The following is a 25,896-nucleotide window of genomic DNA, read 5'->3' on the forward strand; positions in this document are numbered from 1 at the left end:
AAAATCCAGCCGCTAACTGGCCTTAGCGTGAGTTTTTTTTAAGTATCCCCGGACCAATAAATTATTGTATAGATCGCAAAGTAGGCCTTGCTGGAATTTTTACATGGGAACACCCACCTTGCATCTCATTTTCGTTAAGTACCGCTAACAGAAGTGGGTATCTGAAAAATGAACGTTTACGAAAGAAAACTGCCGCTTACTGTGGTTCGTGGCAGCTTGTAAATACGGTGATAAAAAAAGCCACCGTAGCATCACAAAATTGACGCTATGGCATTGTTAACTCCTGTACATATGCTCCTGAGATTTCACCAATTTCACTGAATGTGCAGAGTTCATTTTCATGCACTTGCTGTCTGGGACCTTCACTGCGATATAAAACCTGAAGGACTCTTGTTTAAATTGGACCATCTCAGTCAAAAAAGTAATCCCCTTTGGGTAAATTAGAACAACACATCACATTCGCTCAAACACATAACCGTATCACCAGCACACAATACCACCCCTATCAAAGGGCTAACTGCTAGACAATTTAAAAATACAGATATTTTATTAAAAATATTCAGACAAATGGTCACATACAGAAAATATTTCCTATGCAGTGTTAAAAAAACTTTTCTCTACATCAAACAATAAAAGCATCATACATGACATATAATGCCAGAATTTTTTTTTAAAAGACAAATCAGTACAGTATTGGGAGAACCTGCAAGAAAAAACATTCTAATCATTTGTGTCTAATACATCAGACCAAGATCATTTGACCAACATTAATTTACAAACAGATAATTCAGTGGTTACAGCAAATGTCTCCTCAACCTATGTTATAAGTATGGGAATTATTTTCTGTATGTGAGCATTTGTCTGGTTATTTTCAATAATATATCTGTATTTTTAAATTTTCTAGCACTTAGCCCTTTGATGGGGGTAGTGTTGTGTTCTGGTGATACGTTTATGTGTTTGAGCGTATATGCTGTGGTGTTCCCAAAGGGGATTCCTTTTTTGACTGAGGTCTATTCGGTGCCCTACTCCCTTGGTGTTCAAGGGGCCCCTCTCACTGATTTGAGATAAATTGGACCATCTGACACCCTCTCATCCAGCACAGCATTAACTCGGTTGCAGTGACTTATCCAAAAGTAAAGATATATGCTGGTCGGTCATCTTTTAAAGCAGCCTATTCCAAACCAAAGATGTAGGTGGACAAAACAAATGGGAATTTTTGGTGGCTTTCTCATTTTTACCTTTTCTGTAATACCTCCTGTTCTTACTACCCGAAAATATGAACCCACTCGACATTGGACAAATAGTATAGAGTTATCACTTTTATGTATGATGGATTTGGAAAGTATCTTTATGAATATATCCTCGGCAACTGCTAAACTGGAATGAGGGAATGTTGAGGATTGCTTGACCAGCTACAATACCATAGTAGAAACAACCATTGATTAACTGTCCCCATTAAAACAACACCTTAATTCGGCAAGGCGTCCACACGCAGACTGGTTCTCTCCAGATCTACGGAAGGAAAAAGGGGGCTGTAAAAATCTGGAAAGATGTTGGTGTCACTCCCATGATGTGAGTGCCAAAGTGTAATAAGAACCTAAAGAACACACGTGGAGCCCATGCTATGTTGTAATTATCCATGCAGGAAATGCGCCTAAAGAATTATATCAATTCCTTAAATCTTTTACTAATCCTACGGCCTGCAACGAAGTGACTCCATCTCAAGAACTCTGTAATAAGATAGCTAATCATTTTGAACAGAAAATCATTAAAGACAGGAACCCTTTGAATGACATTGCAATTATCTGTCCTTTAACTTTGACCAATGTGCATTCGCTGGAAAGTTTTTCTCTCCTCACAGTAGATACACTGTTGAAAACAGTTAAATCAAGTTCAGCTTTGGATATTATTCCAGCTAAAATATTCTCTCTACTCTATAAACAGTTGTTGCCTTCTATCTGCTCAATCCTTATTCGCTCCATGAGAAAGGGTCAACTACCACTTGAGTGGAAGGCCGCTCAAATAATTCCCAGCTGAAAAAAAGCCAATGCCCAATGGGAGGATCTGTCCAAATACTGCCCAATTTCTCTTCTACCTCTTCTGAGTGAGTTATTGGAAAAAAATATTTATAAAAATATCTCTGAGTATATTGAAGTTACTGGATGCCTTGACTCCTCTCATTCTGGGATTAGGCCTAAATTCAGCAAGGAGTCAGCATTGATTGCAGTTACTGATAATGTAAGACACTTCCTTAACGACGGACAAGCAGTACTACTAGTGCTGCTCGATCTGTCAGCGGCATTCACCATGGTATCCTACTCAATTCTACCCAGTAGACTTAGAGAAATCAGTATCCGAGGACAAGTCTTTTAGTGGATCTTATGCTTACTTACACAACAAACCCAGACCATCAATCTTGGCTCCTTCCGATCACAAACCATGGAACTCACCAAAGGAGTACCTCGGGGATCCTGTCTTAGTCCTACTTTGTTCAACATTTATGTTGCTCCGTTAGCTGGATTACTATGAAAACTGGGCTTTACTCCGATCTCGTATGCTGATGACACCCAGCTTTTACTGTCATTTGATAAAAACTCCCACAACACCTAGACCACTTTCTCAAGAGGCATGACTGCTATTGCTACCTGGATGAGGAATAACATCCTACAGCTAAATGCTGGGAAAACGGAGATCATGCTATTCAGAGAAGCCCCTCTGCTCTGGTCTCCAGAGTGGTGGCCACCCGAATTAGGTGCTACCCCGGTCCCAAAAGCTGCGGTTAAGAACCTAGGCATATGTCTGGACCAGAAACTCACAATGAAAGAGCAAGTTACAACCTAGTGGGCTCATGCTTTCATATGTTAAGCCTCCTACGTAGGGTATTTCCTTTTCTCCCCCTGACCGTACAAAAAATACTCCTACAAGCATTGGTGATAAGCCGCCTGGACTACTGTAATGCCCTTTTGATTTCAGCCAGTGAGTCTTCGTTAAATAGACTTCAGGTAGTCTTAAACACCACGGCTCGTCTTGCCTCAAATTCTACAGCCAGAACTGCCTCTCTCCCGCTATTACAATGCTTACATTGGCTTCCAATACACAAGCGGTTTAGATTCAAGATATGTAGCGTTGTGCACAAAGACCTAAACTTTAAAGGTCCTGGTTACCTAGCAAAAGAACGTATCCAATACCAGCCACCCAGACCTCTTCATTCAGGAGCAAAACCCGTGCTCCTTTTTTTGCGTTTTTAAGGAATCTCGCATAGGTGGGAAAGCATTCTTTCACCTAGCCCCCAATTACTGGAATCAGCTTCCTACTCATCTTCAGAAATGCCCAGATTACCTTTTATATAGAAAGCTCCTTAAAATTGAGCTCTTCTAAAATACCCACTTCTATTCTGCCCTGACTGCTGTACCTCCTTAGTGCTGAGATGCCCCTTTGGGGGGAATTGAGCACTTTACAATAGAATAAAAATAAATATCTGATGCATTCTATTTTTCGTCGAGCTGTCATTATTGTTTTTCTTTGTTTTCAATTATACAAATGGGATTTGTGTTTCTTGTATTCCCACGTTATCAGTAGTCTTTCTCATTCTCCATGGTTTGAGTTACGTCTTGAATCATTTTACGTTTATTTTGACATTTTCGCGTTCCGCAGAGAGCGCGAAAATGCCAAAATGTCCGCTATTTGCCGCGTTGCAAAGATTTTTTTCATGTTTGCACTTTGAAAATGCGTTCTCGCACGAATATTAACTCTAGCTGTATAAAACCTTCTGTAAATGCTGATTTGGATGGAAAAACTCCTCAGATTGACATTTGACTGTCCTTTTTTGTGCAAGGAGTCCTTTTTAAAAAAAGACTTTTGGGGGGGGGAGAGGGAGGAAGTGCCACAGAGTCTCCAACTTCCTGTTCCTGTCCAGCAGGCTCCTCCCAGTGCTTTGTCCATCTCCTGTTCATTCTGCCTTTGGATTTCAGCTGGAAGAATCACTCTTTGTGTCTGCTGCATCATTATCATTGGATTTGAGGACTTTTGAATTTGATATTTTACTAGTAAGTTGATGTTGTGTTTGTTTGATTGGGGGCATTGCAGTTGCTGCAACTACAATTTTGGTACTTATCATTCTTTTTTTAAAATTGTTGGGGGTATCCAGTAGACCCAGAGCTAGTCATGGTTGGGTGCATGATGAAGCAACTGTTCCTTTGGTGTGTGTTGAATGTTTTTCAAACATCATTTAGGGCATGGGTGGCATTGGATTGAGTTGGAAAATGTGTTTTTTGGGCGGTTTTCTGTTTTGGGTGTGTGTTAAAGAAATGCCTTTGTTGTGTGTCACTGGTGTGTTGGTGTGCACCCTGCAGACCTTGTTTTGCCCTGTGGATTTTCGTTTTTGCATTTTATTGCATTAAAATGGCACAGCAGTGTGGTTCAGCATGCATCTTTTGCCTGGGTTCTTTATAGGCCTTTTGTCAGTTCATTGTTTCCCAGGCCTCTTGCTTGTTGCTTGTGATTTGTGAGTGTCACTGTGGCAAGTGGCCTTTTCTTTTTTTTTTTTTTTAAATAGTTTTTATTGGCATTTGTCATTTTAATACAATACAATTCAATCCCCCCCACCCCCCACTGAGGACAAGGTTATGAAGCACCTTCAAATAAACCACCTTTAGTATATACATTAAAGTAGTCTCTCACAGCGTGAAGATTTGATAGCCCAAGAAGAACAGAAATTCACATATCCTTAAGATTTCTAATGGGAGTTATTAATGTGCTGCTTTTGCCATATATAGGCCTGCATGGTATTTCCTTGTGGCCTAGGCTTCTTGTTGTGGGCCTGTCCATGAGGCTGGTGGCCATTTTGAAGGCAGGCAGTGTGTTTTTTGCAACAGGCCTGCATTGTCTGTCTTCTGTTTCTTGTAGATGGGTGGTCCAGACCATGTGGCTGGTGGACATTTTGAAGCCTAGGCTTGAAAGCTTGTGTGGCCTTGTCTGCCCATGGTCCTGCTTTCATCCAGTAGGCTTAGAGCAGGTAGGCACAGGTGCATTAAACAAGTGTTTATCTGTGTGTTCTGTTGAATTTAAACATCATTTAGGGCATGGATGGCATTGGATTTAGTTGGAAAATACGTTTTTTGGGGGGTATTTCTGTTTTTGGGCGTGTGTTACAGAAATGCCTTTGTTGTGTGTGTCTGGTGTGTTGGTGTGCACCCTGCAGATCTTGTTTTGCCCTGTGGATTTTCGTTTTTGCATTTTATTGCATTAAAAAGGCACAGCAGTGTAGTTTAGCATGCATCTTTTGCCTGGCTTCTTTTATAGGCCTTTTGTCAGTTCATTGTTTCCCAGGCATCTTGCTTGTTGCTTGTGAGTGTCCATGTGGCTGGTGGCCTTTTCTGGTGGGAGTTAATATGGGCATGCATGGTTTTCCAACTCGCTTACTGCTTCCATCCATCCCCTTTGCCAGCAGCAGCTCCCTTCCATTACATTTAATTTTTGGTTGTTGTTCTTATTCTTTCCTATCCTTCCTGAGAGTGTAGTGTGTTCACTGTACACAGTAAGTAGTATACCATAGCCCTTGTTGCCAAAGTGTCACGAATGGCTACGCTATATCTTGTATTTGTTTGTTTGTACTAGTAGTAATTGAACCACAACAACAAATGCAACATTTCACTGATGTTCTTCACCTGGTGTATTTGCTTTTAGGTGCACAAAAAGACACAGGAGGAGGTAACTATCAACATCATCCGTTGTACTGCCAGACAGAAGTCCTGCTGCGCACCACATCACGTCCAACTGTGACCACAGACATCTCTGCAACTTGTGCACCTGCATCCTGTCTGACCTCTGAAGAAAATGGGCCCAAAGAAAGGTACCAGGTCCTCCAGTACCAATAAAGTTGCCGGTGAGAAGAAGAAGGAACAGAAAAAGCAAGAGGCACTAACCACGAATGGTGTGCCGGCAAATGTGTTTTTTGGGACCAAAAAACTCACGCCTGCAGCAGCGTTGTCCGGCGGGAACCAAGCTGAGAGCAGCACATCCGCACCAGTTGGCCAACCCCACCAACCTAGGCCCATGCCCATGAGTGTCGCAGAGGTAGCCAGTATACTAACGAGCAGCGATATTGATATGTCATTATCGCAAAGTAGTACACAATCAACGAAGGCGGAAACTCAACAGATAAGTCTGCAGCAGCAGGCACAGCCACAAGAACAGCAGCAGCCGCAAGAACAGCAGCAGCCGCAAGAACAGCCGCAGCCGCAAGAACAACCACAGCCGCAAGAACAGCCGCAGCTGCAAGAATAGCCGCCGCCACAAGAACAGCAGCAGCCACAAGAACAGCCACAACAACAGCCCACAATATTAATTGTTACTCCTAAAGTAGGGGCATTTCAGAAATCAAGCTTCCTGCAGACAAAGAGGGGCAAGTCACTGTTTCAGAACATCCAGTGCCTTCCAGACCCCCAGCAAGGAAAAGGAGGGTTAGTCCATCATCTTTTTCTTCAAGCCCCTCTTCTGATGATCTTGATGACACTTGGAAGCCACCAGCTCAGTCTGAGAGTGGTGCACGCCACAAGACAAGGCTAGTGAATAGGAAGGTTCCAGAAAGCCTTAGAGTTATGGAGGTAGATGTACAAGAGTGGGATGATGATGATGACGAGCCAGTCATCACAGACATCACTCCCGGCCCAAAGGTTATGGAGACCAACATTATTACCCTATCCAAAATGGCTGCAAGGGATGTAGCACAGATACCACCAACACAGGTAGCACCAGCACGACCTCCAGCTTCCATATTTTCATTTGCAAAGGAAAGGCAGGGACCTTCATCCAGCTCAACCACCACCTCAGTAGGTAGTGGTAGAAGTCACAGTATAGCTGCACAGAGTCACATTCCAAGCACACCATCCAGTTCATCTGGTATTGAAAGTGGCACATCCAGCAGCACCAGAAAGTTCTCTTCCCCAGTTTGGGACTTCTTTACGGTTAGCAGTAAGGAGGTGTTGGACCCGGCCTCGTAGAATGGCCCTCCATGCCCCCGCACCACCGAAACCTGGGCCTGCAGCCCAAGCACACGGCCCAGCCGACCCTTTCAACCAGGACACCCGCACCAACCCCGGACATCCCCGTCCATGGCCTCTCTCCTTTCGGCCACCCCGGGCCCGCGTGCCCACTCCATGCAACAAGATGGCCGCCCGGCCCCAGCGAGACCCGGGCCTCGAGGCGCCACTCCGGCTGGAGGACATCACGCTTCCAGGGGATGAGAGAGGGAGGAGCAGTTTTCTATCGCACCTCTAACTCCCCTGGGACGATGGGTTTCGATTGGCCCTCCGGCCTCCCTGCGGGCTGGCTCCGTGCCTGCTGGGTGTCTGGGACTCCTCCCGACCCGGCCCTGAAAGGATCAAAAGACAATAGCAGGAAACCCCGACAAGCGGCCCCCAGGTGACAAGACCCCTGCCTGCACAGACTCCGGACATCAAAGAGGGGTCGACCTATAACAAGGGGTGCTCTGAGGCTGTCCGGCAGATTCGACGCTGGAACAACGGGAGCCTGCCGACGCGGTCGCGGCTCCTGGAACTTGAACCTACCTGAGCCCTGCTGAGTGACTCGCGGCTCCCTGAAGATCGTAAGACCTCCGAACTCGTACTTGAGCCCTGCTGAGTGACTCGCGGCTCCCTGAAGATCGTAAGACCTCCGAACTTGTAACTGAGCCCTGCTGAGTGACTCGCGGCTCCCTGAAGATCGTAAGACCTCCGAACTTGTACCTGAGCCCTGCTGAGTGACTCGCGGCTCCCTGAAGATCGTAAGACCTCCGAACTTGTACCTGGGCCCGCTGAGTGACTCGCGGCTCCCCCCAGACTCTCACGGTCCCGCCGGACCCCGACTCCGACCACGTATCCCCCAGCTCGAGGATTGTGAGCTGTGCGCCGGATACGTCCCTGCTTTGAACCGTTACCAGAGACAGTCCCGCTACCCCCTACCTTTCCGAAACTCTTGAGCCCGTGCCCACCTTGTACATATTTGCAGTGATACCTATTTTGATAAAGCTTGTTTTCTGAGAATACCCAGTGTGGTCTCTCTGTGTCGCGTGGTGCCAGAAGTACGATCCTAGTTGCGAGATTCCTCCCCCTGGGGAATCTCTCGCCAGTGCCCGGCTACAATACTACACGGGTGGGACTCAGGGTAGTCAGGACCCCCTTCCGGGCTCCTCTGAGGTCGCCGTCTAGCATTGGTGGCAAGCGACGGGATTCGGGCCCATCACCTAGAGATCGTACAGTGAACAACGGACGCACGACCAACAAAGATGGCAGAAGGAAGCGCCATGAGCTCCGCAGAAACCAACGCCAACAGAGTGTTCCAGGTGGAGCATCTGGAAGAATACACACACAAAGAGCTAAAGCAATTTTGCAAAGAACTTAAAATCGCTACCACTGGCCTCAACACTAAGGAAGACTTGCAGAAAGCACTGAAAACTTGGGTGGAGACCGGGGCCTCCCGCCCGGAAGGCACGGGGGAGCGCCCCGACGAAGCCGAACCCCCTCCAAGTGAAAGCAGAGACAATCAGGTGCGAGGCATGGTACCAGACGGGGGCCTATCCCCGGAAGAACTCGCGGACAGAGAGAGAAGCCGCAGTCATGAACTCGAGTTAGCCAAACTCAAAATCGAGGGCGAATTGAAGTTAGCGGAGAAAAAGCTAGCGGTAGAGCAAATGCGCGTACAAGGCGAACTGGAAGAAAAGAAGCTCCAACGGGAGCACGAAGGAAGGAAGCTCCAACTGGAGCACGAACGCAGCTTAAAAGAACTCGAGCTCAAGGCCCGAAATGAGGACGGGAGGCCCTCGGGAAACCGAGAGACGGCCCCCCCAGCGGAACAGAAGGTCCACATCCCCAAGGATGTGGTCAAGGAATATTATAAAAACGATGACATTCAGCAATGGTTTCGGGCCTACGAGGTCGCCATGACCTCCCATCGGATTCCACAGAAGGACTGGGGGGCGGGGTTGTGGGGGCGGTTTCTGAGCGAAGGAAGGGACACCCTGCTCGACCTACCCCTCTCCCTGCAGACCTCCTACAGCCACATGAAAGAGGCTCTCCTCACAAGATACGGCCTCACCCCAGAAATGTACCGCCAACGGTTCCGGGACTGCAGGAAGATCCCGGGCACCACCTGGGTGGAGTATGTAAACTTTTTTAGTCGGGCCTTCGATGGGTGGGTCAAGGGCAGCAAGGTCACCACCCTTGCCGAACTCACTGATCTCATGTTATGGAAACATCTGGCTGCGAACTGCTTCATAGAGCTACGTCAACATCTGCTGGATAGCAAGCTCACAGATCCCCGGAAGCTGGCTGTGGAGGCCGACCGCTGTACCAACACCCGGGCATGGTAGGAGAATCCCCCCGAACCAGTCAGGGACCACCCCGCCAGAGAGGGGGAGGGAACCAGGGAGGGCCGAGAGAGTCCCAGCCTAGCCCCCCGAAGACACCACCTCCACCTTTCCCGGCGCCCCCCCCACCAGTAACAGGGCCCCCTGGGAGACGAGGACACCGGGTGACCGTCACATGTTTCCGTTGCCAGAAACCCGGGCACTACGCCAATGACACAGAGTGCCCCATGGCCACACAAGTCACCCCTACCACCCCTGCGAGACAGATAGCCAACGTAGCCCTGGGGGAGGAGGTTGAGGAAGCCGAGGAGTGGGAACCTGCCGCTATGGCCCTAGTATCCCTGGGAGATAGGGAGATGATCCCTGGTAGCCTCCTACCCTCCAACACACAGAAATACGGGCAGCTCGTCAAGATCAATGGCCACCAGGTAGAGGCCCTGCGGGACACCGGGGCCAGTATCACCGGTGTCCTCCGGCACCTAGTTCCCGAGGAGCAGATCCTCCCCAATGTCTTTTGCCCCGTAGTATCCGCAGACAATAGGGAAAGTATGTGTCAGGTAGCCCTGGTGCCATTTAAGTGGGGAGGGGTGATAGGTAAACTCAAGGTGGCCGTAAGAACCTCCCAGCCGGTCGACTGCCTCCTAGGGAACGACCTGGAGAGTTCTCCCTGGAAGCACGTAGAGCGCAAGGCCCACCTAGGAATGATGGGACTCCCCGAGTGGGTGTGTGCCACCACCCGATCTATGACAGCCCGACTCACTCCCCGGAGAGAAGTCGAGGGCCCCCGGTTGAAGAAACCCGTACCGTCCCCGCCGAGGGTCCTCCCGTTCCCCCATCGGAAGGGTCCGTCGCCAGCGACGAACCCGCCCCATCCGACCCCGCCCCGGTCCCCGAGTTGGGGGATCTACCCGAGTTGGCCCATTGGCGCCACGAGGGCGGGCCCACCCGGGAAGAATTTTGCCGGGAGCAAGCCACCTGTCCTTCCCTGATCGGGCTGCGGCGCCAGGCCGAGGGCCAAGCCGCAGGTGACCAGACCGGAACGCACCGAATCTATTGGGAGAATAGCATCCTGTATAGTGAGCAGAAATCGGTGGAACTGGGATCCGGACGGGTACTGGTAGTACCCCTCCGCTTCCGAGATTTCCTCCTGGGCTTAGCCCACGATGTCCCCCTCGCGGGTCACCTGGGTCAGGACAAGACCTACAGCCGTCTCGTGACCCATTTTTATTGGCCTAAGATGAAAGCAGCGGTAGAGGCACACTGCAAGTCCTGCCCCACGTGCCAAGCCAGTGGGAAGAGTGGGGGGAAGCGCAAGGCTCCCCTCCAACCCTTCCCGGTCGTCAGTACCCCCTTCGAACGAGTCGGAATCGACATCGTGGGGCCACTGGACCCCCCCACCTCCCAAGGTCACCGTTTCATCTTGGTCCTAGTAGACCACGCCACCCGCTATCCGGAGGCTATTCCCCTACGCAACATTACGGCCCCCGTGGTGGGCCGGGCCCTGATGGGGATCTTTTCCAGGGTGGGTTTCCCCCGCGAGGTCGTGAGCGATCGCGGCAGTAATTTTATATCAAGGTATATGACGTCCCTGTGGCAACAATGTGGGGTGTCCTATAAGTTCACCACCCCGTACCATCCCCAAGGGAACGGCCTAGTAGAGAGGTTTAATAGGACTTTGAAAGGGATGATCGCTGGCCTAGAAGAGCCCCTCCGGCGTAAGTGGGACGTCCTGCTCCCCTGCCTCTTGTTCGCTTACCGGGAGGTCCCCCAGAAGTCCTTAGGGTTCAGCCCGTTTGAATTACTCTATGGGCACCCCGTCCGAGGTCCCCTCAGTTTAGTTAAGGAAGGGTGGGAGGCAGCACCCCAGACCACCCCCCGAGATGTGTTCCAATATGTCCTGGCCCTCCGGAACCAGACCAGGAGATTCCGAGAACTGGCCGAGGCCAACCTGGAGGCGAGTCAAGAAGAAATGAAGCGCTGGTACGACCAGAATGCTACTCTGGTCGAGTTCCAGCCGGGCCAGCAGGTGTGGGTCATGGCCCCCGTGAAGCCTGGCGCCCTCCAGGACCGATGGACTGGGCCCTACAAAGTGGTTGAGAGGAAGAGCCAAGTCACCTACTTGGTGGACGTCCAGTCGCCTCGGGATCCCCTCCGGGTCCTGCACGTGAACCGCCTCAAGCCTCACTTCGTGCGGACAGAACTGAGCCTCCTGCTGGCCACCGATGACGGGGCCGAAGATGAGTCGGATCCCCTCCCGGACCTCCTGTGTGTCAAGGAACAGGATGGCTCCGTGGAGGGAGTGAACCTCTCCCCAGCCCTCACTGCCCAGCAACAAGCGGACTGCCGCCAGCTCCTCAGACAATTTTCCGACCTCTTCTCCCTGACCCCCCCGGGTCACCAACTGGTGTGTTCACGATGTGGACACCGGGGACAGCCCGCCGGTGAGACACCGAGCCTACCGGGTTCCTGACCGGGTCCGGTCCTGCATTCAAGCTGAAGTCTCGAAGATGTTGACCCTGGGGGTGATCGAGCCCTCTGACAGTCCCTGGGCCAGCCCCGTGGTCCTGGTTCCGAAGGCAGCAGCCCCCGGTGTCGCCCCCGAGCTCCGGTTCTGCGTGGATTACCGGGGGCTCAATGACATTACCCGAGCCGATGCCCACCCCATTCCACGAGCCGACGAGCTCATTGACCGACTAGGGGCCGCCCGGTTCCTCAGCACTTCCGACCTCACCTGCGGCTACTGGCAGATTGCGCTCACCGAAGGGGCCAAGGAGCGGTCTGCTTTCTCCACCCCCGATGGGCACTACCGCTTCCGCGTGATGCCCTTCGGGATGAAAAATGCCCCGGCCACTTTCCAGAGACTGGTAAATAGGGTCCTGGCCGGGCTAGAACAATTCAGCGCGGCCTATCTGGACGACATCGCTGTCTTCAGTTCAGAGTGGAGTGAGCACCTCCAGCACCTCCGGAGAGTGCTAACCGCCCTGCGCCAGGCAGGCCTCACCGTAAAAGCCAGCAAGTGCCAGATCGGGCAAGGATCCGTAGTCTACCTGGGGCACCAAGTCGGGAGTGGCCAGGTCGCCCCTCTACAGCCAAAGATCGACGCCATCCTGGCCTGGGAACCACCCATCACCCAAACGGAAGTCCGAGCCTTTCTGGGACTCACGGGCTACTACCGCCGATTCATTCGGGGATATGGCAGCCTGGTCGGCCCTCTCACTGAACTCACGTCTAAAAAACAGCCAAAGAAGGTGCAGTGGACGGCTGCCTGCCAGGAAGCTTTCGATGCTCTAAAAAAGGCCATGTGCACTGCCCCCGTCCTCCAGGCTCCCGACTACACCAAGGAGTTCATAGTCCAGACCGATGCCTCCGAGCATGGCATTGGGGCCGTCCTGTCCCAAGTGAATGATCAAGGCCTAGACCAGCCCGTCGCCTTCCTCAGTCGGCGGCTGCTGCCCCGAGAACAGAGGTGGAGCACCATAGAGCGCGAAGCCTTTGCCGTGGTCTGGGCACTCAAAAAACTACGACCCTACCTGTTCGGCACTCATTTCAGAGTCCAAACTGACCATCGGCCCTTGCGATGGCTCATGCAGATGCGAGGAGAAAACCCCAAGCTACTGCGGTGGTCAATCTCCCTCCAGGGGATGGATTTCACCGTAGAACACCGCCCTGGTACGGACCACGCCAACGCTGACGGCCTCTCCCGGTTCTTCCGCCTCAGCGAAGAGAACCCCCCAAGGTGATGGGCAGTTCTCTCCGGCTTTCAGCTAGGGGGGACGCATGTTGGACCCGGCCTCGTAGAATGGCCCTCCGTGCCCCCGCACCACAGAAACCTGGGCCTGCAGCCCAAGCACACGGCCCAGCCGACCCTTTCAACCAGGACACCCGCACCAACCCCGGACATCCCCGTCCATGGCCTCTCTCCTTTCGGCCACCCCGGGCCCGCGTGCCCACTCCATGCAACAAGATGGCCGCCCGGCCCCAGCGAGACCCGGGCCTCGAGGCGCCACTCCGGCTGGAGGACATCACGCTTCCAGGGGATGAGAGAGGGAGGAGCAGTTTTCTATCGCACCTCTAACTCCCCTGGGACGATGGGTTTCGATTGGCCCTCCGGCCTCCCTGCGGGCTGGCTCCGTGCCTGCTGGGTGTCTGGGACTCCTCCCGACCCGGCCCTGAAAGGATCAAAAGACAATAGCAGGAAACCCCGACAAGCGGCCCCCAGGTGACAAGACCCCTGCCTGCACAGACTCCGGACATCAAAGAGGGGTCGACCTATAACAAGGGGTGCTCTGAGGCTGTCCGGCAGATTCGACGCTGGAACAACGAGAGCCTGCCGACGCGGTCGCGGCTCCTGGAACTTGAACCTACCTGAGCCCTGCTGAGTGACTCGCGGCTCCCTGAAGATCGTAAGACCTCCGAACTCGTACTTGAGCCCTGCTGAGTGACTCGCGGCTCCCTGAAGATCGTAAGACCTCCGAACTTGTAACTGAGCCCTGCTGAGTGACTCGCGGCTCCCTGAAGATCGTAAGACCTCCGAACTTGTACCTGAGCCCTGCTGAGTGACTCGCGGCTCCCTGAAGATCGTAAGACCTCCGAACTTGTACCTGGGCCCGCTGAGTGACTCGCGGCTCCCCCCAGACTCTCACGGTCCCGCCGGACCCCGACTCCGACCACGTATCCCCCAGCTCGAGGATTGTGAGCTGTGCGCCGGATACGTCCCTGCTTTGAACCGTTACCAGAGACAGTCCCGCTACCCCCTACCTTTCCGAGACTCTTGAGCCCGTGCCCACCTTGTACATATTTGCAGTGATACCTATTTTGATAAAGCTTGTTTTCTGAGAATACCCAGTGTGGTCTCTCTGTGTCGCGTGTTGCCAGAAGTACGATCCTAGTTGCGAGATTCCTCCCCCTGGGGAATCTCTCGCCAGTGCCCGGCTACAATACTACACGGGTGGGACTCAGGGTAGTCAGGATCCCCTTCCGGGCTCCTCTGAGGTCGCCGTCTAGCAGGAGGAGAACATTGCTATATGCTCAATTTGTCGAAATGCTGTTAGGCAGGGTAAGCTTGGTACAAACTAAGGTACCAGAGGCCAAACAAGTCATCTCAAAATACACCACACTATCGTGTGGGAGGCTCACCTACTTTGCTTAGAACAAAGTAAAACTCAACCCATTGTTGTTGGGCATGAAGAATCAGGGGACGATATTATTGCGGTGGAAGGTGAACAAGAGGGAGACATTTCTAGCACTGTCCCCAGTAGTGTAGTGGTACTGCCCACATCCTCCTCAGCAACATCTCAGTGGCACCGCAGTAGGTAAATGGACATAATATCGACTTTTAAATATCGAGATGACATATTATCGAATGTACCAAAATATCGTTAGTCAGTATATCGAATGCCTAAATATCGTTTTATTTTTATTTTAAATATCGAATGTCAAAATATCGAGTCTAAAATATCAAAAGGACAAAATATCGTTATTTTGTTAAGGTAAGTAATATCGAATATGATAATGTCGAATTATAGCAAAAATTAGAATTTGAAAATATTAACATTTTACCAATGTTATAATAATAAATTCTAAATAGTATATGTAATAATAGATTAAAAATATGTAAAAAAATCTTAGGTGCCGATCACGATCCCGTAAAAACCGAGTACGAACCGTCGGACGGAGCATATTCTCCGTCCGACGCGTACCCGGGCACAAAAATATACAAACAAGGAATTACGATTCGCACGGAAACACCATTTCCGTACGAATCGTACAAAACCCCGATGACGAAAATAAACATACAAATGTGATCCGGGAAAGCGCCGACGTGACGTCGGGACGCACGCAGTCTGCCATTCACGAACCAGGAATTACGATTCGCACCGACATCATCCCGCACGGACAATATTTTCCGGCAGCCAAAAACTGCCGGGAAATCAGGACGACGCGAACAAGGAGTACCTGCACGCGACGGACAGACATGGACCCGAACCTACGTGTCATCCCGGCCCTCATAGCAGTCGACCTCCTCTACAGGTTACGACGCAGACGCCGCAGAAGGTCAGAACAACAAAGGGAGGGGGGAAAGGGGGGGGGCAGGAGCAGGGGCAGGCCACAAAACCCCCACCAAAGTCACACAGCACACATGCCCTGGACATACCTGACCCCCAGGCCCTGGTCACTACGAGGGGGTGGGGGCGTGTCCAGCAAAGCCAGCGTCCGCCACAACGGAAGTGCTTGACGACGCGAACCGGCAACACAACAATACAGGTACGTCCCGTACCCACGCCTTAAGAGCGTGGGTACAAGTCGTACCACGCCTACACCCACGTCACCCCAGCAATGGCGGGACGGCTGTACCCACGTGGCAAAGGCCTGGGTACGGCCCGCACAAGCATTCCATAGCGTGGGTACGGATATGTACAGACCGTACCCCCACCCCCGTATGCATGGAGCGTACCCCCCACCCCAACAGTGTAAGTATGACCCGTACCCTCACCCGCGTACGTATGGATCGTACCCCCCACCCCAACAGTGTAAGTACGACCCGTACCCTCACCCGTGGACGTATGGAGCGTACCCCCACCCAAACAGTGTAAGTACGACCCGTACCCTCACCCACGTACGTATGGAGCGTACCCCCACCCCAACAGTTTAAGTACGACCCGTACCCTCACCCGCGTACGTATGGAGTGTACCACCCACCCCAACAGTGTAAGTATGACCCGTACCCTCACCCGCGTATGCATGGAGCGTACCCCCCACCCCAACAGTGTAAGTACGACCCGTACCCTCACCCGCGTATGCATAGAGCGTACCCCCCACCCCAACAGTGTAAGTATGACCCGTACCCTCACCCACGTATGGATGGAGCGTACCTCCACCCCAACTGTGTATGTACGACCCGTACCCTCACCCACCTACGTATGGAGCGTACCCCCCACCCCAACAGTGTAAGTACGACCCGTACCCTCACCCGCGTACATACGGACCGTACCCCCCACCCCAACTGTGTATGTACGGCCCGTACCCACACCCGCGTATGTATGGAGCGTACCCCCCACCCCAACAGTGTAAGTATGACCCGTACCCTCACCCGCGTATGCATGGAGCGTACCCCCACCCCAACAGTGTATGTACGACCCGTACCCTCACCCCAACCGTGTATGTAAGACCTGTACCCTCACCCGCATACGTATGGAGCTTACCCCCACCCAAACAGTGTAAGTACGACCCGTACCCTCACCCGCGTACGTATGGAGCATACCCCCACCCCAACAGTGTAAGTACGACCCGTACCCTCACCCGCATACGTATGGAGCGTACCCCCACCCCAACAGTGTATGTACGGACCCTACCCCCACCTCGTATGCATGGAGCGAACCCACACCCATGTATGTTCTAAGCGTACATATCCAGAGACAGGAGGGGTGTGTGCAGAGTCCTCCCAGCAGTGCCCAGAGACAGGAGGGGTGGGTGCAGAGTCCTCGCAGCAGTGCCCAGACACAGGAGGGGTGTGTGCAGAGTCCTCCCAGCAGTGCCCAGACACAGGAGGGGTGTGTGCAGAGTCCTCCCAGCAGTGCCCAGATGCAGGAGGGGTGGGTGCAGAGTCCTCCCAGCAGTGCCCAGACACAGGAGGGGTGTGTGCCTATCACTCCCAGCAGTGCCCAGACACAGGAGGGGTGGGTGCGGAGTCCTCCCAGCAGTGCCCAGACACAGGAGGGGTGTGTGCAGAGTCCTCCCAGCAGTGCCCAGATGCAGGAGGGGTGGGTGCAGAGTCCTCCCAGCAGTGCCCAGACACAGGAGGGGTGTGTGCCTATCACTCCCAGCAGTGCCCAGACACAGGAGGGGTGTGTGCAGAGTCCTCCCAGCAGTGCCCAGACACAGGAGGGGTGTGTGCCTATCACTCCCAGCAGTGCCCAGAGACAGGAGGGGTGTGTGCAGAGTCCTCCCAGCAGTGCCCAGACACAGGAGGGGTGTGTGCAGAGTCCTCCCAGCAGTGCCCAGACACAGGAGGGGTGTGTGCAGAGTCCTCCCAGCAGTGCCCAGATGCAGGAGGGGTGGGTGCAGAGTCCTCCCAGCAGGGCCCAGACACAGGAGGGGTGTGTGCCTATCACTCCCAGCAGTGCCCGGACACAGGAGGGGTGGGTGCAGAGTCCTCCCAGCAGTGCCCAGACACAGGAGAGGTGTGTGCAGAGTCCTCCCAGCAGTGCCCAGATGCAGGAGGGGTGGGTGCAGAGTCCTCCCAGCAGCGCCCAGACACAGGAGGGGTGTGTGCAGAGTCCTCCCAGCAGTGCCCAGATGCAGGAGGGGTGGGTGCAGAGTCCTCCCAGCAGTGCCCAGACGCAGGAGGGGTGTGTGCAGAGTCCTCCCAGCAGTGCCCAGACGCAGGAGTGGTGGGTGTCTAACACTCACAGCAGTGCCCCTGCAAAGAAAAGGGTGGAGTACCCACAGATCCAATGCCCACAAATGTCAGTCAGGTGTACAAAGATCCTGCAGTACATGTACCACATGTGTGCGAGGCTGGAAGTATACATATGCATAGCGCCTAAAAGAATACATGTACACATGAAGTCATGGCAACAGTCTACATACACAAGTACAGTGACCACCAAGGACGCCACGAATGATGCAGGTGGAGACATCGCTCAGCATGCATGGCCCAAGTCTAACGAGTCCGTCACACACCCAGCCAATGTAGACACAGCTCAGCACCACATATTGGAAAGACCCTGCAGGGAAGAAGTCAGGTTACACAGAGGAAGGAACACACCTTGGGATGATGTCACCATGCAGTAACTGCTTACATGAACAAAGTTATGTAGCCAACAGCTTGTGATGGCACACAGATACCAGGGTACCCCCTATGACCAGCACACTACTACATTTCCCACACACCCAACACATGATCACCACCCAAAATCATGTAGCAGCCCCACCAACAGCAATACCAGAAAGCAGTAGTGTTCTAAGGGAAAAAAAGGCTTTATTCAGCATTTCCAAATAAAGTGTGTGTGGATAAAGTTCAATATTTACAAAGCCCATAGGGCAGTCCATGAGTCACAGCTGGATGGGGGACACAGTGGGACGCGTGTCCCCTAGCTTGCCTGCACAGTCAGAATCCTTCGTCTTCCATAGCTGGGAGGGCATCATGTGGGGGGAAGGACCAGGCACCGCAGGGACATGAGGGCGAAGGGTAGGCGTTGTGGGTGCTGGGATGGAGGACTCCACCACAGGGGGTGGGGCAGGGCCAAAGGCAGAGGCCAGGATGTTGCTGCACACCTTAGCAAGGCCCTCCAGAGACTCCCCTGCACCCGAAGCAACCACAGGCCCCAAGGAGGGGGGGGCCGAGGGATGGGTCGCAGCGCCACTGGGGGAGGGTGTGGACAGGGGGGGGACTCAACCACCCTGACCGGGGACTCCCTTGACCGCTTGCGGGGTGGTGTCACAGTGGGGCTCAGGGACAGAGCGGCCATGAAGGAGTCCTTGCCGGATATGTGGCCAGGAGAGCTGAGGGGAGGGGATTTGGAGGGAGTGGATTTGGTGGAATGCGGACTCCCACTTTGGCTGTGTGACTTACGTTTGCCCCCCGACCCAGTGGGTGTGCCTACTTCACCCTCTGTGTGGGTGCCAGGAGGTGTGCGTATGACCGTCCCTGCTGGTGTGGTGCCTGTGTCTGTTGTGGTGGGTGCATGCTGACGTCTGGGTGTACATGGGACAGGCATGGGAGTGGGAAGTGTGGATGGGTCAGGGGTAGGGGGTTGGACATAGCGCTGCAGGAGACCCACTGCTGCAGTCAGTGTCGACTCAATGGACCTCAGCAAGTTGCGTTGGTCAGCCTGCGATGAAAAAATGCCCTCCAAGTATGCCTCCATGTTGTTCAGCACTTGGCTGTGGCCATGGAGGACATTAAGCATGACCAACCTGCAACTGCCGCTGGATGTCCACAGACTCGGCATTGGCGGCAGCAGTGGAGAGAGGGGCAGGGGGTGCGGTGCCTGGCAGGAAGGAGACATGTGGTGACCGGGCACGCTGGGAAGGGACACGAGCAAGTGGGAGGCGGCTGATGGCAATGGAGGGGGCGGGGTGAGATGTTGTGCCTCTGTCAGCTGCTGGTGCAGCCTCCGCCCACTCGGAGAGATCATCCTCGGACCCGTCAGCCTCATATTCTGTCGTGCCAGTGGACAGGTCCTCGGCCTCACTCTCCTCCGCCTCAGTACCACTCAATGTGCCAGACACGATGTCAACGCTGGCACTGGTGCTCGGTCCCTCCGCTCCGTCTGTGCTCATGTCTCCCTCCGTGTCCCCCTGACGATGCTGTGGGCAAGGTGAAGAGACAGCAATTAATCACACACCTGTATACATATGTCACATGAGTCCAATCTACATAGGTTACAGTGCATAGCCTGAAAAGAAAGATCAGGAACATCTACAAAACAAGGTACAGATGTAGGGCATGCAACACACAGTTGGTTGACCCACCATGCCACTGAAAATCCATGGAGAGCATGACACAATAGCAAATGACATGAAATGGAGTTTGACATAGGACCAAAAATCTATTTTATAAGAGGGTCAAAAAAAGGGGTCCACCCTCGGCGTGATACATTTTGTGTCCTTGACTGTGTATTTTATATGCCTTTGCTCTCACTATATGGCCACCCGTAATAGGGATTGGTTAAGGTTAAGGTTTTTACATCTTCACCCTTGTTAATTACAGCGCCGGAAGCAAAACATGCATTCTTAACACGGCGCTGCCCTAAAGTGCTCATTATCGACGCCTGCGCACGAGGCATCGGACTGTTGCTCGTTTGTGGCGACGTGCGTCTCAGCTATGCGCATGCGCTTCTTTGTCCAGATGCTCACGGGGTGTTTCTTAACCAACATCCACACCTGAATTTGATTGAAAACAATCACGTCAATCGCGACCTCTATAAAAAGAATCCTCCCCTTCCTGCCGATACCTCCCAGACAGCTCGTGGGCCAGTCAGAGGTATCGACGGACAGGTAAGGGTGGAGGGCTTTTGTCAGAGGTTTATCTACTCGAAAGTCTTTAATTTAATTTTAATTTTGACTAAGTGGTTTCTTACGTTCTAAATGTTGATAAATGTTGACAAATTCTGTAACTGAGTAGAGCAAGAAACTATCTCCCTGTAGGTTGGTCTTTTTCAAGTCTGGCCATAGCTCTGTTTCAGTGGGCCATTGACCAATTTACAGTACAATGAATAACACCTTTCCAAAACCATATAAGCAACAATCAATTGTAGCTCTGCTTATGATCTGGTCACACCAGATGTTGACAGGGTCTTGTAAATAGATTTCATCAACTGACAAATGACACACTTGGGTAGTCTTGAGGTCTTTGACTTTTTATTATTGAAGGTTTTTTTTAAATGTTTAAAGGTATATGTGTTGAGTCCTGAGCAGATAGGTATCAACATGCAATCTGTCTGGCTTTTTCTCCACGTTTAAACAGAGCGGTGCCTCCTTCTCCGAGCAGTCAGCCGGGTGAGGTGCGGCAGTTCTCCCACATAAAGCTGGGTGAGTTTTATCATTATTATTTTTAGTTACACACTGTTGTATTTGCAAACATCGTTATGAGTTTCTCTGAAATAAGGGCAGTGCTGAAATAGCTCTGCCGAATAGCGACTAGTAGTGCTGTTCTGTTGTGCATGATGTCTACTTCCAATGATTTATTTTTGGATTTTTTTCTAGGAATGAAGACATTGTTCTTACGCTCAAGCGCGAGACTGTTTGTCTGGTAGGGTGGCACTCACCACTGTCTTACCCAACACTCACATTTGGTTTGCATGGGTTTTTGATTTTCCACTTTTCATTAGTTTAGCAGTAGCATTTTTGTTGTGTTTTTTGGTCCTGAAGAAAGCCGGGTCAAGTGACCACTCCGGCTGAAACATGTCGACCACACCATAATTGAACCAAGAATTAGTCTGTAGAATTTTAAATAAGACTATAGGTTCTTTTAGATATGAAACTTGGTTAATCCATATTAAACACATTTTTTGACCAAGTATTCATTTTTAATTTCACATCACATATAAGCACTGCACATCACTTGAGTCCTCGAGTCTTGGGTACACACCCTGGCAGGAGTTTGTTTTCTTTCTGGGTATCACTGGCCTGCGCATCAGGCTGAGTCTTTGGTGACCCGCGACCCTGGGCTCAGACAGTGATTCCTTAGAGTTCCAAATGACGATGCTCCGCCAACAGGGGTGGGCTGATGGACTCTTACCTCCTGCTAGGTGGTGTCTCAATTACCAGTAGGATTTCATGCATTCCTCCACAGTAACTATTGCTTAGCTATTCCTCTTTAAACGGACTGTGCACCTTCTAATGGTTATTTGTTTGACATAGGAGCCAGGCCCTGGGGACAATCCAGCACTGCATCTGCACCACACAGCGTTGCCGAAAATAGGGATGAGCAGGGACCATATACATGAACTTGAGGCACATGCTGCATAGGTAATACTGAAAATATGCCCACCATGACTGGCTCACTGCACCTTGAGTGTATGTCCAGACAAACATCACACACTGGCCAGACCTAGCAAGGAGAATTCTGGTTCTGACATGTAGGCTTGGCCCGCACCAACCACCCCCTACATGAGACAATTTGTTGAGACACAGGTGGCACTTACATCTCTTAGTCTGGGTGAAATACACAGGGGCTGCATAAATGCCAGATTGGACGCCAAATACCCAAGGTGCGCCTGTCCAAATAATCATGTACAAATGGCCATCATCAGATGATTGTAACAAGACACACAGGCACTGGCCACCGTGAGTATGAACAAGGAAAATCAGGTCAGGCTGTACAGTGGACACTTGTACTACATTTTACGTCAATATACATGGTGCCAGGGGACAATGGCACAGAGCACAACCTATGCTGTATACACTGAGACTGTCCACGTTTTGTGATGACACACATGACACCTTGGAAAATATTCCCCAGGGGCCAGTAGTGGCCACACAACTCCATGGTCCTAAATGGGAATGACTGCAACACACGCCACCATCCCTGCACTATGCGTATCGCACACTCATGCACATCATGTCACAGGCCACAACATAGGACATGCGTGCTGTAAGGCATGACACTTGAGAGAATAACTCCCATGTCTGGACTCAGCATCAGTGCCAACTGACATGGATCCCACATGTACTGAACTGGACAGGGCACAGGCAAGGTCCCAAAACCTGTTACACACCACCCCCCCACATGATGCTGCAGGCATAGTTCACGTGGAGAAAGCGCCAGCCTACATTACCTTGTGAAGGAGTGACTACACACAGACCAGGGGACACATTGCAAGGAGGGGAAGGGAGGCAGGAGAGCACCACTATACTGTGGGTAACAGGATCTGCACAGCACCTTTAAACCCTGGCAGTGTATCCATGCAACTGTGCACTTACAAATGCTGGTGACACACAACATACACACATGTACCTACCCCCTTCCTGCTGCTGCTTCTCCTTTAAGCGCCTCTCCAAGTCTGGAAATACCACCGCCAGCACACGCTTGTGGATGTGGGTCAGACGGGGGCGCCCGCGGTTCTTATGGGTCTCAGGTGAATCCCCCAGCAGGACCCGTGCGATCCTCCGCGTCCAGCACCGGATATCCTGCCAGCGTTTCCTCACCTGGGCCAGGCGCCGCTTGCGACCACCCGCACTCCTCACGGCACTGACGGCGGTCAGCCATATCTGCTTCTTGGCAGAGGCGCCTACCTGTGAGGATGAACAAGTGACACTACATCAATACACCAGGCACATGTCACAGAGAGACATATTAGAACAAACTTGCTGTTTACAACAAGGCATAGTATGCATCCAACGCATTGCACCATTGTCATAGGGACATGATCCTCTGGGGAAGGGCAAAAGCAGTACGTGCCATTGAAAGTACACAGGTGGAATGAGGGCAACGACACATGCAATGATCCAGGCTCACACTGTGCATCACAAGCTACACCAGGATAATGTGCAGCACCTCTAAGCAGTCACATGCCACAGCCCACTGACGCTACCGCAGCAGAGTACACAGACACACACAGGCACAGGACATTCACCTGCCATTGCCAAATGCAGCGACAAACCTCACTCTGCACATGTGCCACTAGACAGGGGGGCTCACAGGTGTGGGGCTGGCCCTGCACATCAGACACACAGCACTGCTCCCTGCTCACATCACATGGGCAGGGTATATCCATCCCTCATGCAGCCCGGGTGCCACACTCCACATATGCACCCACCCACATGACAGGGGACTTACACACACACCGATGACAAGGGTACGAACACATCATGTGGCCACTCTCAGCACAGGTACACAGAACTAACACACATCTGTGGGTACAGTCACCTGTCACACTGGGCTGACCACATAATCACATGAGGACTGTAGAGGCCACATTCCCAGGAGGACAAGACAGGCAGAATGTGGCATGCACCATGCAGTGATTGTCACAGTAAACACAATGCAAGTGAGGACGGCAGACATGCACCACAGCATGCACTGGCTGGGAGACATCAGGCATTCCCCCCCCCTGGGACCCCCCCTACAGTACATAGCATGTGTGCCACACCTGGACACAATGCCAGAAGTCACAGTCACAAACAAGGAACACAGTCTCTGCTAGCAGACTCTGCACTCACCTGATACCCTGGTCGCCCATACAGCAGGGGGTACTGTGGGAGGATCACATCCAGCAAAGCCAGGTTCTCCTCCAGGATGAAAGGCTGTGACCTCTCCACAGACCTTGACATGGTTCCAGGGAATCAGTAGCAGCAGCTGGGTCGTCGAATACAAAGATGTGCAGGCAAGTGCTCCCTCATGGGACCTGGCTGCCTTATATCTGCCTTTCTGGCCTGTTTCATGCACAGGAGTACAGAGTGATTGGCCACTCACATTTGCATCCTATGTTTCCTCCAATCCCTTCAAACCTAGCACAGTCAGTGGGTTCTTATTGTGTTTTTTTCTTGAGCATGATGTCAACTCCAGAACCGCATTGCAACAAAGTAGATTCATTCAAACTGACCACTGCTGTGCACCTGCTTAAAAAAATTCAAACTTTAAACTTGGTCTCCATGACAACCAGCATGCATGTAGGCCTTTCTACTTGTCCCTCATGTGTCCCCTATGTAATTTGGAGTTTCACACACAGGTACGGTGCGTCCCGGGGCCCTAGGGCACCACAAATGCATAGCAACGGCCCGTACAGGCGTGTGTACGGTCCGTATCACTATGGGTGTGCTTGCGTATGCGTACCCATAGTGAAAGTGAGCGTACGCACGCGTGTACGGTCCGTACCACTATGAGTACGCATACGCGAGAACACCCATAGTGATAGTGAGCGTACGCACGCGTGTACGATCCGTACCACTATGAGTACGCATACACGAGAACACCCATAGTGAGCGCACGGTCCACTCCCACCACCCCTGCCCACTTGCACCTGGCCTGCCCTTGTGGGCACATCGGGTCTCCGGGACCCCTGAGGGGTGGCATTGGCGTTGTCGCCTGCCTCCTCCTGGGTGCCCGGTACACCGTGTCCCTCCTGGCCAGCCTGGCTGCATTGTGGTGGTGGGGCAGGGATCCTGGGTGTCTCCTGGGATGTGGCAGGAGTGGTGGTGGTGGTTGGCCCAGTTGTACCTGACGCAGGTGCTGCAGGTCGTTGGACACCAGAGGGGCCAGGTTGGTCGGGGTCGGGTTCGTCCACAGAGTGGTGAGAGTCGTCGCTGCCGGTGGCTCCTTCATCCCGCCGAGCCGGGTCCTGTGAGTCTTCCTCCCCAGTGTTGGGGGGTGATCCACAACGTTGACCTGTGTGTGAGAGAGACAATGTTAATTTTGTTCCATGCAACATCCATGTTTCATTGGTTTCTAAGTTGGCACATTTCCTCTGGGAATTTGGATATGTCTTGCATTCTACTCACAGTGCACTTGTGCATGGGTATGTCCCTTGGCCACAGCTTTTGCGACTTTACCTATGTGTGGCACAGTCTTACTTGCTGCGTCAATTGTGACTGCAGTCAGCAGTGGAGTGGGCAGGTGTGGCGAGCCATGCATTGGCGCCTTCCGTGAGAGTGTAGTGTGTTCACTGTACACAGTAAGTAGTATACCATAGCCCTTGTTGCCAAAGTGTCACGAATGGCTACGCTATATCTTGTATTTGTTTGTTTGTACTAGTAGTAATTGAACCACAACAACAAATGCAACATTTCACTGATGTTCTTCACCTGGTGTATTTGCTTTTAGGTGCACAAAAAGACACAGGAGGAGGTAACTATCAACATCATCCGTTGTACTGCCAGACAGAAGTCCTGCTGCGCACCACATCACGTCCAACTGTGACCACAGACATCTCTGCAACTTGTGCACCTGCATCCTGTCTGACCTCTGAAGAAAATGGGCCCAAAGAAAGGTACCAGGTCCTCCAGTACCAATAAAGTTGCCGGTGAGAAGAAGAAGGAACAGAAAAAGCAAGAGGCACTAACCACGAATGGTGTGCCGGCAAATGTGT

The sequence above is a fragment of the Triturus cristatus genome, chromosome 7 (genome assembly GCF_964204655.1).
Source record: "Triturus cristatus chromosome 7, aTriCri1.1, whole genome shotgun sequence".
Lineage (NCBI taxonomy): Eukaryota > Metazoa > Chordata > Amphibia > Caudata > Salamandridae > Triturus > Triturus cristatus.